This window comes from Protopterus annectens, chromosome 2.part2 (genome assembly GCF_019279795.1).
Source record: "Protopterus annectens isolate FY-2018-M chromosome 2.part2, PAN1.0, whole genome shotgun sequence".
Taxonomy (NCBI): Eukaryota; Metazoa; Chordata; order Ceratodontiformes; family Protopteridae; genus Protopterus; species Protopterus annectens.
In genome coordinates, this window is record NC_056730.1 from 61,312,678 (window position 1) to 61,329,265 (window position 16,588).

The following is a 16,588-nucleotide window of genomic DNA, read 5'->3' on the forward strand; positions in this document are numbered from 1 at the left end:
CCTTAGCTATCTCTTCCCAACCAAAACTGCAGAGACTGACTCGGCTCCCACAGAAACTTACCTATAACAGTTTGGGACATAGTATACAGGAACCTGTGACCACAGCACATTGGAGGGTCTATGCTCATAATCCCTATGCCTCCTACTCCAGTGGTGACACCCCATCCCAAGTTAAGCATAAGGCTGATTACCCTTGGTGGAATGTACCTTTTGAATGCAAAAATATTGTTCAGTTGATGGTGCATTAGTGTTTGTAAATATTTTCTGCTAATCTACCTTTGACTTGTGGGGACCCAAGATTTTCAGGTGGGGGAGAGTGTAGCTCCCACTGTATTTCATGTAGAAGTAATACACTGTAATTTTTCATTACACCACAAGGTGGAGCTCCTTTTCAGGAATATAAAAGACGATTTCAAAAGTGAAAGATAATTCTGGAAGACTAGCTGAAGGAGGGAAGACTAAAACATGCAGCTGAAGGGAAAGAGAGCCTTGCAGCATGACTATCCTTTTCTAGTGTTTTGGGTCAGGGAAGTGAAGTAGCAGATTGTGTCTGTCTCTTGCTGAAATCCTGGATATGGTATTTTGTGGAATCAAGAGAGAAGTCTGAAACCAGTAGTTCCATGCCTGCTATGATTCAGCAAGGAAAGGAGTTCCCTTGGGCCTAGTACTGAGAAGCCATAGATGATTACCAGAGTTCTGGTAGGTGATTTTCTACTTTTCTCATCAGAGGAACCATGGCGCCTGGTCACTAGGATATTCTTGACGGAGTGGTGAGAGGCTCTGGCCATCATTTTATATTTTTATAAGATTGTGGTCCCCCCCTTAATGCTCTGTGGATTGCAGATAACTGGGATCCATATGAGCTCCAACTTGGGCCCCATCATGCTGGCAGGAAGACTGTAAGTAGTCACTGGCCAGTGAACAGGGTATAATAGAGTGTTTCATAGTTGGTCTGTTTAGAATTGATCAGGGGAGTTGAGGGTGTTAGTAATGCTCAATGAAATTGCATTCTCTCATATTTGTATTGTTGCATTATAAATCTTCATTATTCAATGACATTGCATTTTGCTCGTGTTAGTACTGCTGCCTTCAAGAATTTAGCTGCTCAATAACATTACATTTTCTCATATCTATATTGCTGTATTATAACTCTTTTATTGCATAATGACATTGAGTTTTTCCCGTGTTTGTATTGCTGCATTATAAAGCTTTACTGCACATTGATATTGCCTTCTTTGTGCATGTTTGAATGTCAAGACCTTCTTCTGTTGAGTTCTGGGGAAGAGGGTGGATGTATGTTTTCACAGTATGCATATTCTCACCTTGCCTTATTGCTAACTGGTGCACTGTTGAAATAATTTGTTTATGGTTGTGCTACTGCTGTTTTAAACTAGATGTGTCACCTAGAATAAAATCTGTCCCTCTTGCCACCTTGGTGTGTTGGGCCTAATAGGGGTGTCACTAGAGTCAGGTAAGAAGGAACCCATACCTACTTCAGCTACACCTGCGGGTGCGCCACACTTACTACAACTGGTCTAATGGTTTCCTTCTTTCTTTAGTATAGGAAAATGTCATGGTGGCAGGAGGTAGAGCTGTGGAACTCATATTTCTACCGGGTGGGGGGGGGGGGTAGCAGACTTTTCTGAATGCTATTATAATCCTTGTCTATTGGCCAACAAGTGCAGTGCAATGGCTGCTATGGTAAGCTCTTGTGCAAGCATGAACTTCGGCATTCCAGCTACGCCTGACAATCTATGAATTCTGTGACTTAACTTGCACTTCTCTACCTCTGTGCATATGGCGCACACTTCTGTACCTTTCAAAAAGGGAGTTCTTGCCAACATTCCTCCCCAGGATGGATGACCTCATTTTCCCCATCTCTCACACACTCCTACTGCAAACATACCCTTTCCTAATTATTTACAGAAAACTCAAATGGAAGTATACTGTTCTCGAAATCTCTGAAAGTTTGATTATTCAAAGCTTATGAGTTCAAGGAGAAAGGCAGGCTGTTTTTGGTTTTCACTAGGTCAGTCCTCTAACATGCCTCCTGGAGTCAGTAAATGATGGGAATCCTTCTCGAATATAAACATTGTTTCTTAATTTTTTTCTTTTTCAGCATAAAACTGAACTACATATAGTTTAATAAACAGAAATTTTATCAAAAGAAAAAACTTTACAAATAGGTTCATAGATAAGTACTAGACTAACTGCCTTTGTGGGCCACTTTAAGCCTAGCCAGTTTCCCTTCAATAGTGAGAATCAAACTCTGTACGTTCTGCCTGATAAAAAAACATAATCACTGTGCCAAACTCCCAAACCCGAAAAATGTGAACAAAAAGTGACACTGCAGCAAGAAGCCAGTCCATCTCTTACACTAGCGTGGCAGTTCAAGAAGAAACTTGTGAATATTTAAGGGTAGACAGCATCTAGCAAATGGTAGTTCTTGACATCACTGAGGACACCAAGTGCTACAATTCAGGCAGAGTGCTAAGATTTTGCACTCAGATTTAGGCAAAATTTGCTGATTTTCTCAGCAAATACAGATTTGCTTTACGGGTGTAAACACTACTACATTTCTAAATTAAATTTGCAGATATGGGGGGGGGGTGCCATCCTTTAGCAAGATGTTAAACTGAGGTCCCATCCCATCTTCCTGAACTGCTGCCAGTTTATCTGGATGTTAAAGATCCCATTGTATGCCTCAAAAGGAGTATGGGAATTCCCAAAGTGTCCTGGCCAAATTTAATCTGTGTATATAAATGCCGCCTCTGGTCTCCCCTCTAAAAATAAGCTATAGGCTTAGTGAAACTAAAGTGGTCAATAAAAGTAAATAATTATTACTTCTATCTGTATGGGTTCTAGTATTGATACACTTGCAATTTATAAGAAGTTAAATTCATTTTCATGGTAAACTAAAAAGACAACGTATTTCTTATTTTATAAGAAAACGGGTGGACGAATGTTAAACCCCAAGGCTAATGGCATGATCTTAACTGCTCTGGCAACTGAAAGGTATGCTACTGAGTAAAAGGGAGAGGTTTTGACAATAGCCATTATTTCCTGTAAGGAATGAATCCTTCACTGATTTGTGTGTGACGAGGGTTCCACTTGGACACTGGATATCTATAATACAAAGCACCCTACTTAACAAAACACATAAAAACATGAGTCCTTCAAATGTTTGAGCCCCCTTCAGTACAAATATACAGAATTATTTTAATTTTACTTTACTTTTTGGCTACCTCTTGTGTTGCTGTAATATTATCAGTATATTTGTATCAATGTTAAAATTTACCCTTTATGTTTGCCTTACCTAATATTATTTGTTATACACAATTTCTTTGCTAACCACTTTGCATTACACTGGGTTATACTGTCTGCTCTTACAAGGGTTGAATTCATTCCCATACAAGCTTCTTTCACTAACTCTCTGGCATTTGCCTTCTTTCTTCCTTTCCTGCTAGTAGCTCTTCCAACACGCTCTCAAGAAGCCTACATCTTCATCTATCTTTAAAGTTTTCCTTTCACAGTTCACACAATTCCACGCTCCTGGAATTCTCACTTACCACAATCCCCTCCTACGAAGTTATGGAGATACTGTAAGAAAAGGCATTGAGCCACAGCACCAAGTATGATTTTACTTTTGAAATAATAAGGTATTTTTTCTGGTTTCCCATGTAAGTTTGAATTGTAACTGTATGAAAACATAGCTGTATCTTCTACATTCGTCAGTTGCTTTCTTCTGATCCATGATCACCAAATCAGAGGATAGTGGGACTCCCAACTCTTTCCAGCCACACTGACCTTCTCTAATGGTTGAATGTCTCTTAAGCATCATTTTCCCTAGAAGTTTCTTTAGCCAACTTCTAGCATGTAAGGTTTTCTTTCCTGGAGCAATTGTATGTCTTTCTGCAGTCATGCTTAGAAATAAAAACAGCCAAGCACCAGTTTTGTTATACTGCCGCATTCCACAAGTTTAACATTTACTATTTGAAGGCTGACATTTGCAGCAGCAGCTACAGACTGGAACCAGTGAAGTTTAACCAGTTTTGCCTGCAGCATAACCTGTTCAGTACAACTTACTACAAAGCAGTCTAGGGTAACCCATCACTAGGTTTATCCTGCTACTGTATGTCACACTAATAAACATTCCAGCAAATGGGAGATAAGGTCGAACTGTTAAGCATGTTCACAGGTTTAAATCCATCTGTAAGAAAGAATTGTTATACCAAAAACAGTTTAAGTTTACCCCCCCCCCCCCCAAAAAAAAAAAAAGACTGGCTTTGCTGAGACGTATTGAACTAGAAGACTACATGTAGTCATAAAAGAAGAATGGCTTCTGGGTATACACAGTTCCTGCATTATCCAAACCTATGGGGACACACTCATTCTTCAACACTGCACAATGGTTGAAACCAGATTAAGCCCAGTGAAATAGTCTTCCTATGTGATTAGAGGACTGGACTGTAAGCAGGACATGGGGAGTCCCACTGTATGGGTAAGTGACATACGATTAAAGCAGCTCAGACACCAAATCCACAAGGTACCTCTCAACTCAGCTGTCCAGATTTGCACTACTTATTTTTGGTCTGTTCCTCATAAAAATTGTGGTTTTCTGACAAATTACTGAGGATTGAAGTCATTAAATAATTGCATACATTTGAGTTTAAGAAATCATACATTTTCAGTTTAGAGCATTAAGAAAACAAAGCAACAACCTTAACATAAGCAAGGCCACCACCCTAAAGCTGCTAATCTTTTGATAAGAATATACTACACTTATTCTGAAGTGATACCTCGTACTGAATTTCTGCATTACCAATGAAACAATACACTAAAGAGACCACGTGACATGCTAACTTATTTCTTGGTTGACCAGGTAAGCTACTGCCCTCTTTTCATAGGAGATTTGAAGTATTTATACTACTAGAGGACATTTACCCATGGGCACTGGAGGAACCTCCATTCCTCTCTTTGGTAGGTACAGTATGTCCAGCTACCATCAAATCAAGCAGATGGGATCTCAGTTTAGTAAAGGGCAAAAACCGTGTGTCAAAAAACAGAGAGATTCACAAATGAACACTGAGAAATCATCATTATCATCACCAGGACTCATGCTGCCTGTGGTTATAACAGCTTAAACTATTCAGTAAACACCTCAGGTCAGCAGCTAACTAAATATATTCTACTAAATTCAGAAATTAATCCCAGGCATCTGCCTACATGGTGCAGAGGCACAAGTCATTACAGAGTTGAAACCATGGCTTTGGTGCAGGCAAACACTGACAGGGAATGTAAGAATGACCCCCTGACACACACACAGCCATCATGAAGCGAGGTCATCCAGTTGATGTTCAGCAGTAAGGGGGGGGCTTGAAAATTACAAAGACACAGCGGGGAAGTGGAACTGGTGAAGACAGCCTTCGAAGCATCCATCTGGGAGTAAGCATGTGCCGTGGGGATGTGGGTGTTCTTGTCAACCACTGGGGACAGTGTTAGCAGCCAAACAGAGTACATCTTCATTGTCTGAGAGAGGAATGGTAGTATGAATGGAGGACTGTCCCTTAGCTCTTCAGCATATGGCACAAATTATGGACTGTCCCGAAACACAAACAGCCTCCATATGGGCAAAGCCAGATCCTCTGCTTATAAGAAACCCCTCCTTCCACAGTAGGTGTAAGATGGAAGGCAGAGAGGATCGTAAGCTCACCCATGACTTCCTTGATGATGGTCCCTTACCATCAGGTCTTGTTCTGCACACATAGGCCTTCAGCATTGAAACAAATGATCTCATGACCCATTGTACGGCTTATGGTTTTTGCAGGCCACAGACGAAAAAAAAAACGATCTAGTTAAAAACAAAAAATAAATACACTAGTATTTCTAAGAAGTGTAGGGAAGGTTGTAGTGTGAGTAGATGCATCTATAGGTGGAAGAAAAGCTATGATATTCAAAGCTAGAAATACACACAAAACCTAGAGCCATTGGAACAGCCAAATGCATGCTGTGTCACTATGTGCTTTATCACTCCCCCAATACAGTGACAGAAAAGGCTAACAGCATAAAAGGTGGCCACAAAAAGACTATTGTGATGCAATACTTCAGCCCCTACATACACCAGTGGTCCAGCCTAGGAAATGAGTAAGACCATAAGGAAAGAGAGATGAGCAATACCATGGACTGACACAAGCTGAAAAGGGCAGGTGTTCACTAAACAGTGGATAAGTTGTGGCAAGCCATAAAAAGCCAACAGAATTCACAGGCAGTTTCTATGCACACAGTCCATGAGACCATTAAGGAGCCCAGCTCAAATTCCCAACTGCCCCAAAGCACTTCCTGCTTAATTAACTTGCACAAGGCCACAGACTAGGAAAACGGAAAGATTCAAACCATTTACCCTTAGAACACGAAGCAGCTCATTAGAAACTCAGAGCATTTAGTCTGCAAAGCTGACAGCCAGACAAAGATGAATTAGACAATAAAGAATAAAAAAACCTGATAATATTCTGCAATAAATGATAAACAAATATGATAATGGCACTGAATCTACACATACCGGTTTTTAATTAAAAATGAATATTCATTATACCAGTCTCTAAAAGCATCTATATATCTTCACTGAGTGGAAGGCACATTGTTTTTTCCATGAAATATGAATTGTGTCAAACTATAAACAGATGAGACCACTGATTAGCAGCAGCTATAATGTTAGGAGGGTATTAGTAGTATTAAAAGATTCCTACAGAGTGTAGAAAAAAAAAAACAATGGGTGTGAAGTCAAGTGATAAAAATCAAATGTGATACAGCAGTGTTACTTACTTTATGACAGAGAAATTGCAATGTCTTCACTTAAAATTAATATATTCTAAGGAGTGGCACAGTGATTCTGCAGTTAAAAGTGCCAGCTTGCTGTGTCTGGTCCTCTGCTTGGGTCCTGAAGTGCCTTATATTTTGAGTCTGCACATCCCTTCAGGGTCCACATGGGGTTTACCATGGTCTCCCATTTCTTTCCATGTCCAAAAGCCATGGGGTCAACCATGGTCTCCCATTTCTTTCCATGTCCAAAAGCCATGGGGTCAATGAAGCCGTGATATACCACTTCACCTGTGTGTGTGTGTGTCCCATGGTAGAAGAGCATCCAATCCAGCCCAGTATGCTGTCCATCCTACCTCACTACAATATTTGACAGCTAAGGTCCAACTCCGCATGACCCTAAAGCGTGTAAATGGGGCACTTAACTTGTATGGTGAACAGACTGATGGAACTTGACATTCGCTAATTTGAAGCTACAGAAGATGCACTTGAATTCTGGGTTTGGAATTTACATGAGGTTATCAAGGATGTCCAGTACACTGCAGGTAGACATTTGAAAAAAATGCACCTCCTTCTCTCTACATAGCTAAAGGGTTATTCAGTTGTCTTAAACTCAAGAGACTATGAGGAGGATGACCGGCATTGTCAGAACAAGGGCAGACGGAATCTCTTAATTTATTTCTCTATGCATTCATTTATTCATTATTTGATGACAAAGTTAGTCAAACTAGGCTAGTGACTTTTTTCAGGGGAGACCCAGAGTGGTGTCTATTCTACTAGGGGAATTTTGTCCAGGACATCGTGGAACTTCCCCTACTCTTTTTGATAGATGCCATGGGATCTTTTACATCCACCGAAGCTACCCAGTACTATTACTCCAGTAGATAGGACCTTAGTTTAACAACTCATCTGAAGGATGACAGACTCAGGAGTGCAACACCTCTCCCCATGTTAGCAATCCTAGTTGGTGTGGGAATAGAACCCGCAGCGTCCTGCGCCAAAGGCATGTGTGCTACTTGTTGTACCACTGACACAGCTGTCATGATGGGAAATGCTGAAGTTTGCCCTGTTATTTTTTTAATTACGGCTTTGAAAAGCTTTTGAATAACTCAAGCACAGTAACTAATGTACAGTTTGAAGAGGTCCATCGTACACATTTTTATTAGTAATTAACTTTTATTTAATCTTTCCTCCTATTTTTCCAATATAACTTTGCAATTGAATGTTTGTGCATTTACCCAATTTGGTATTTGAGTATGTGGGCTGATGATGGGCAAGGAGTACACAAAACAGGAAGTGTTATTTGAGTATGTGGGCTGATGATGGGCAGGAGTACACGAAACAGCAAGTGGTAGAATAATGGAGAAAATTAGAGAGTTTCTGGTGAATTGCATGTTAGGATGAATTAGTAATCATTACTGTGGGGTCACTGGTCATACAAGTGAGAATGCTATGGTTAGTTAGCATTTGATGATGCAATGAACTTGACTGGTCTTTCCTCTACAAACAAGGATTCAAACTGGAATTTTCATTGAATTGATGATGATTATAAAGTAACTTTTACATTTAAGAGCAGATCCCTGACCTCTATTTATTTAAAGAGCCATTTATGTAAAGGACTAATAGAGCTTCAGGCCCTCCTTTACAATACTATATAAAATACTGATGATTTCCTAATCTCAATGACCAAAATACTGGTGTAGTTCCTTAGTAAAAAATAATTACTCATTTGTACAAACTAAATTTTTAGATTTAGGTTGTATAGACTTACTATGACATTTGGCACAGAGATGTCTTACAGCGGCAGCGGATAGAGAGAGATATTCAATATTCTATCCTGGCACAGCACAGTTTGTAAATGGGGGCATACCAGTAAATTATCTGCAAGCAGCACAGCTAATAGCAGGCCAATGATTTTACTAATTTATGATTACAGCTGAGGAACACTGGAAAAATTATTAGTCTGATCAGTTAAGAACTTCCCAAAGCAATGAGCGATTACCTCAGCATGCTTAAGGAATACTTGCAAAGGAAGGGCAAACATATTAGATCATAAAACCTTTATGAAATGGGTACTAAAAAGATGATGGCAGTTTCATAATACCACTTGGGCAAAAAAGACCTTAATGAAGAGGATTCAGCTGTCTGTTCTTGAAACAAGATGTTATTTCAGTGAAGCGTATCAATAAATTGTCCAGCAGAAGGATTACTTTTACTAGTTAGTTTCATTTAAAATTTAGCCTTATATGAACAAGAGAGGCACTGTTACTAGCCGTCTCTTATGAAGCTAGTGATAAGGAGTAAAATAAACATCTTATGTTTGCACACACCTGCTTCTTCAAGTATGATGACCTGTAAGGTGTATTAATTGGTACTACTGCGTGAATATTTTACTTGGACCTCCTTTAAACTTGCCGTATCTAATGTTTTTCCATTGGAATACAATTGTGCTATGCTGCTGTGGGTTTTATGTCGCATTTTGTGGGTCCTTACTCAAACCAGTTTCTTTTTGTTGGCACTTTGAAACTACTGAATTAAAAAATAAAAAAACGGACTACTTAATTGAAGGACACAGTGTGTTATAAATCAAAACATGCTGCAAAGAAATGCAAAAGCAAACAAGAAGAGATGAAAAACATGGATACAGCTCAACATTAAATCACGTTAATCACAAATATATACAGAGGTCTTTGCATTTTATTCTCATACTTTTCAAAGCAAATGTAAATAAGCAGCCATTAGGGATGGGGGGAATCTGTTTATCATATACCAGATCAAATTTGACTGTTTTTAATGCAAAAAAGTGTATTACTTGCAATACGTGTTGCTGACCAACATCATCTCTTGAAAATGTTCCTGAAAATGAAAACTTCTGACATGACATGACATCATGAAAGACTGAACCCACAGTTTATCACGATTTACATGAGATAATACTGCCATGTTAAATGAGCAACAGGGGAGTCTTGCATCCTAGCAAGACAATTTCTCAGATATGTGTCACATGTAATCACCCTACACTGAAAATGAACAGCTGTGATAATCTATTAGTGAAACCATAATGTAAGTTAGATAACAGGCATATCATACATTAGCACTGTACAACTAATGTTCTCCAAAAGGGTATTGATAGAAAGATACTGCGTGGTTAAAAAAAAAAAAGTCTGCTACTTCAGGGCAGCATTTTAAGCTTCTGTGAAGCACATATTAAAAGAAAAATGAATGCCTGCCATTTTGTTTCACGCTGACTAAATGCAGCTTTGCTGCTTATGGAGTACAAAAGAAAAAGGAAACAAAATTAAAGGCAAGAGATTGTGTAAAACAGAAAATTCAGTGAGAGAGAGCAAGTGCGAGACACTCGACGCATACCTCCCAACTTCTTTGATGAACTAAGAAAGTGACAAACAAAAAAAGAATATAAAATCAGGGACACATTTTAATCCTGACTCATTTTACATGCGCATGCATTTTCTCAAAAGGAAGTAAGAAGCTGTAATGTCTGACTTCATTGATGAACAGTGATCTTCACCATCCTTAGCAGGAAAATCAAATGTTTTCAAAGGACAGACAACAGGCATGGAGGAGATTCCAGTACCTTACACTGTTATTACTTTCAATTATTAAATCACAAGGAAGCATTTCAAGTGTACTCAATCAAGAACGTAGCTGTGACTACTGTGCATGTGTGTGTCTGCCAGTGTTTCTGTTAACAGACATTTAAGTCTGTTGTATGTGTAAGTTTGTGAACAGTACTTAATTTATAATTTTGATGAAAAATGCTTCCATTAGAAACAATTACATATACTACAAGCAAATGTGGAACATTAGGCGGAAAAAATATTTTACATCAAAAACTAAAAAAAATATATATATACTAAAATAATTTAACAGAGAGACCATTATCTAAGCACTATAATGCACTCTAGGGTGGGTGTTATCAGTAAATAACTGACCTTTCGGGGGGGGGTGAGTGCTCCATTTCCCTCATAACACCCAAACTATCTGGCATTAGTGACTGATTAATAACCATTGCTCTAAAGATGCTTAATGTTTTGATTATCCATGATGCTTTCCTGGTGTATGTAGGGGTGGCGCAGTGGTTAACATCGTCACCTCACAGCTTGAGGTTCTCCGGTTTGATTCTTGGCTGGGGTGCCTTCTGTGCGGAGTTTGCATGTTTTCCCTGCATTCACATGGGTTTCCTCCGGGTACTCCGATTTTCTCCACCAATCCAAAGACATGCATCTGGAGCATTTCTCCCAGGGCCTCCGCTGAAAATAGGCTCTGTCCTAGTCAGACATTTTGGTCAACAAATGTTAAAAAAACAAAAATGTACACCAATACCTAAAGTGGATATCATTTTGTGGGTGTGGTCATAAAAAAAGTAGTGCAACTTCAACACCAAAACATGTATATCTCTCTTTTTCAAACCACTTGCAGTTTGAACATCAGGGGTATATCCACAAATGAAATTAATTGTAAGACACAGATCTATGAGATATGACATAATACACTTTAATGTTTGAGATGGACACTGGCTAGTACAGCTTATATATATATATATATATATATATATATATATATATATATATATATCTCTATGGGATCCGTACAGATGCTCGACTGCATCTTTCACCAAATCCCAACTTGGTGAGCATACTTGCTCAAAAGTGCTGTTCACCGAAGCAAAACTTTTGCATAAGTATGCTTCTTGTTCGGGTCATACCATGGTGCGGTAAGGGAAAATTCCCTTTCCCCAATGTCGTGCGACCTCTGAGTGAGAATATTAAAGTAGGAGGGGTGTGGGGGTGCAGGGGGGCACAGTCCCCCTGCATTCAAGTAGATTTTGTGTGTGTGTGTTTTTTTTTTTAACATACTTTAACAAAAGTGCTTTTTTGATGAAAGCACTTTCATTAAAGTGTGTTCGGTGGTAATGGATTCAAGCTTTTGAACTTTCGTTCAAAAGTCCTAGATCTATATATAAATAAATGGATACAGATACACACACACACACATCCATCATAACCTGCATCTGTTATCTCGAGGCCAGAATCTGCTTTGCTATAGCCAGATGCAAAGGTTATCAAGCTAATGCTGTTCACATTTTTACAAATGTCATCCTAATAACAAGGCATTTGTAGGACACCTTTGAAACACATTGACAGATGTAAAAGATTTCACACAACTTTACAATACTCTGTATCCCACTGGGTATAGGTTCATACGTTAGTACTACGCTATCGGCCCTAGGGCCTATACAAGCCTAGCCATAACAATTCCCTGGCTATTTCTTCCCACAATATTTACTTCCCTGGAGCCTTGACTATCAGGGCAACTGACGTGATCCCCGGGGTGAGTTTCCTATCTCCCATTCAATCGTCAAGGTTCCTTTTGAAGAGGGCCAAAGACAGTGTATTCCAGAGTCTGGGGAGTCTCTGGGTCAGGAACCTATCCTCCAGCATGTTTTGTGCATTGTGATGACAAGGTTTAGATCCCTGGAGCGTGTGGCTTTGAGGGATTGGGAATAAAATAATGGGTATAAAATAATGTAAGGCATGTGCAGCAGCCAGTCGTGTATTACATGTCATAAAATGCATCAAAGCAAAACTCAGAAACTCTGCACTTGAGACTTGGAATAAAAGAGACAAATATGAAAAGAGGTACATCTTTGCATTAGCCATGAATACTATAGGAAGCAATATAACATTTACTTGGTGCATTAAACAGAAGAATTATATTCAGAACTAGCAAAAACACATTTAGTCTACTAGCCATGATTCCTATCTTACTGGGACCAGCCTTCAGCCTAAATCGAGGAAATGCCCCCCTCCTTCCAAGTTGAAAATACAAAACTTAATGAAATGGGGGGGGGGGTTTACCTTTCCCTGCCAGCTAAACTTCCTTAGCTCATGTCTAGACAGGTATCACTGAGATCTACAAGACATCTACGATTATCACTCTACAGTGAAATTACAAACGTGCAACTGATTTGATGTGTGGAAAATGTGATTGTAACACCCTGGAGCATTTCATTTATTCAAAGTTATAGAGATCTTGGTGATAGCGCATGAAAGCAGCAGCACTGCAGAAGGTAAAGAAGGGGGTTGTATATCTCCACCCAAAAATATGTTTTTCAAGTATTACAGTTATTTTTGCTATGCAATCCTTTAGCATGTGACTGTAATTGTGTGAACCCACTTTTTAGTGCTGGTCAGCAACAGAACACTATGTACACAGGAGATTACTTATAACAAAACCCTCTGAAGGCAAGTGCCCCTTCAAATCCATACTTATCATGTACTTTGTTTTTTGCAGTTTCTCACCATCCAACCTTTGATATTAAATACATAGTTCTGCTGCCCTCATCTACTAATGCTCCCAGTAAAACTGATACAATCTTAAAATCATGCACATCAAATCTAATACTTTAACATGCTAATGGGATGGCATATAGAATGTAATGCAATTCAATATCTGATTTGACAGGAACCATCCTGCTGATAACTTACACAGGCATGCTCTTTATATGATGGACAAATAAAAGCCAGAAATTAATCTAAGGAAGACCCCAACAGGAAATTTGGTGGGGGAGGTTGTTTTCTGTTAACTACTGAAAATGCCCACATGGCACCCAGCACAAATACAGATCATTCTTCTGAAAATAAAATACCTTTGTTTAATAATAAGACTGATACAGAGTTCTAAACATGTCTACATTTATCCCTTGTATGCTTCTTAACCACAGATCCATAAATCTACTCTTGACAATAATATTCCCAGGTCATCCTCTGGCAATGACTGTGGAATCCTAGTGCAATGAGCTGTCAGACAACATTCATCTTATGTCCTTGGGTAACTCAGACACAAATACCTTATAATCAGCAAAAAAACAAGTGCACTTTGGGGGAATATCAAAGGCATAATTCTCCATGTATGTTCTATCATTTTGACACCACAGCTGACAACTAAAGCAAAGCTCTTACAAAGACATAACCGTGTCAAGTCAGTAATCCTACTGGTAGAACAAGCTGGGTAGCTTAATCCACTGCCAGCAGACCTCTCAGCTTTTACAAACAGAATTTGGAGCAACGCAAAAAATAACTAAAGAAAAGGCCCCAAATTATGACCACATTTAAATGTGGGCAATATTATCTTAGAAATTCTCAAAATTTCCAACTGTAGGAGGAATGGAACAAAACTCAGAGAAACAACAGGAATATCCCTAAAAAATAGGGACAGTTGAGAGGTCAGGACAATGTCTTACACCCCACCGCTACTACATGTTTTAAAGGAATGCATACTACACTTTTACATGATTTTGCATAGTTCCTTGTTTATGCACTGTGGAAAGAAGCTTCGATATAAGCCCCAGTCTGAATTACTTCACAGAGGGGCTTAATTAAATCAGATTATTTCAAGCAACTAGAGATAGGTTTAAGTTGAAAAAGAAAATTACTTCTGTCTTACCACCGTTTGCAATGTTTTCCTTCTGATTGTAATCTTGCATGCATTTGAAAAAAAGTGAAAAAAAATGTTCTCCTAAAATCTGAAATCCATCCAGAACTTCTGTACTGAAATAAGAATTAACTGTCCACTTAACTCATCCGCTGATGATGTTTAAAGCCTGACTGCAGCAGATATTGTGAAATGCTGCTTGTTTTTTGTGAAGCATAGGCAAGGGCGATTGCAAGAAGTTCTTGAAACATCAAAATTGACTGTTAAGAAACAACAGAAATTATGAAAGTAGTATACATAAGGAAGTGAAATTCCTAACAGGAAGCTGGTAAGAAGGTAAAGATAAAGGGGGGGGGGGGGCATGGGTGTAACCAACAATACACTAAGAATACCAAGGTGCCACATTCATTTTGAAGCAGCAGCATTTTGCCCAAATCCCCTTTACATCTCACCTACAGATGGTTAATGGAAGTTTTATCAGTATGCATAAATAAAAAGGATTCACAAATACATACATTAGGCCAGAGATGCTTCTTAAATGTTTAGCAGTGCAATGCTAAAGGTCACAAAAGTGGTCCAGCTCATAGCAGCAGCAGTAAGCATCCAGTCCTCATTTCATTTCGCTGTGTTCATGGAGTTTCCGTAGTTTTACATTGTTGGCACATGGTTTCTCTAAGGACTCTGGTTCCAGCCCACTTACAAAAATATTCTGCTGGACTTGTTACAGTACACTGTATTGAATCTCACCTTTTTGGTTACAGATGTTACAGAAAAGTGCACATAGACCAGTCCACTTACCTAGTTAACAAATGAGAAATATAAATAAAACATTGACAGTAGCGATGGCCATGTCTATGCACAAAGCAAAAGAGATTCAGCTCAGCCCACAAGGGGCACAAGGTTCTAGTATGGGCCTACGAAAACCCAGTAGCTATATTCCCCCGTTTTCACCAGCACTGAATTTATTTATTAACAAATGTGAGAGTGATTTGTGTAAGCTCTTGCAAGAAAAAGGGAAAAACTGTTTTTATAATTTAACTAATGAGCAAAGACAGGCCTTAGAGAAACTTAGTAAGAATCAAGACCTGACGATAAGGATGGCAGACAAAGGAGGGGGAGTAGTTGTCTTGGACACTGACTGGTACAATAGGAAGATATCAGAACTGCTATCAGAAAGAGAGGTCTATCATATGATGAATCCAGTAGAAATAAGAACATCATAAGTAAGGTACATGTACGTGTAGAATGGCTATTTGCTAACATGTACATAACACAGGACCTTAAAGATTTTTTTCATGTAGATAAACCAGTCATTCCAGTGTTCAAGGCTCTACCCAAAGTACACAAGTCACTGATTGACCCACCACTTAGACCTATAGTGTCGGGTAGGGGCTGGGTCACTGAGAACTTATCTATATGGCTGGAATGCACACTTAGACCCTACGTTGATCTCATGGATAATGTTTTGAAGGATACTGCACACTTCCTAAAGATTTTGGGTGAGATGAATAGGGAAGGCAGACAGGAAGGGATTATGTTAGTAAGTTTAGATGTACATAGTTTATTCACAGTGATAGGTAATGAGTATGGAATATTGGCCTGTGTATGGATTCTAAGGGACATGGGTGTTGCAGAGAGAGAACTTTTTCTCATAGAGGAGTCATTGAAATTAGTTCTGGAGAACAATGTTTTCTTGAGCAATGGCACAATGTATAGGCAAGCACAGGGGGTAGCTATGGGAACCCCCTGTGCTAACTCCTATGCTAATTTAGTTCTCTCTTATTGGGAAAAACAACATGTATTAAATAACAGTGACTGGAATCAAAACATAGGGGTTTACCTACGATTTGTGGATGACATCTTTATTGCTTGGAAGGGAGGTGAACAAAGGCTGACCTCCTTTGTGGAATTTTTGCACTCCACCACCTCCTTCTTGAGATTTGATATAAAGAGCTCGTTTGTGGCCCTGGACTTTTTAGATGTTACTATTGAACTTACATCTGAAGGTTTTAGTTCAAAACTATTTAGAAAAGAGAGTTGGTAGAATTCCTTACTCTCTTTTGATAGCATGCATCCTAGGTTCACCTTTTCCAATATAGTGGAAGGGCAGGTGGGCAGGATATCTAGGCTTAGTTTCATGGATGACCAATTTGAGAAGGAGGTAGTGAATTTGAAGAAGTGTTTTCAGGATAGGGGATATAGACATGACTTAGTGGAAGCAGCAGCTATAAGAGGCAGTGATAATAGGAAAGGGAAATATAAGCCATGGCTTAGTATAGATACAAGGTCAGAAAGTAATGACAGCAGTCAAAATGGC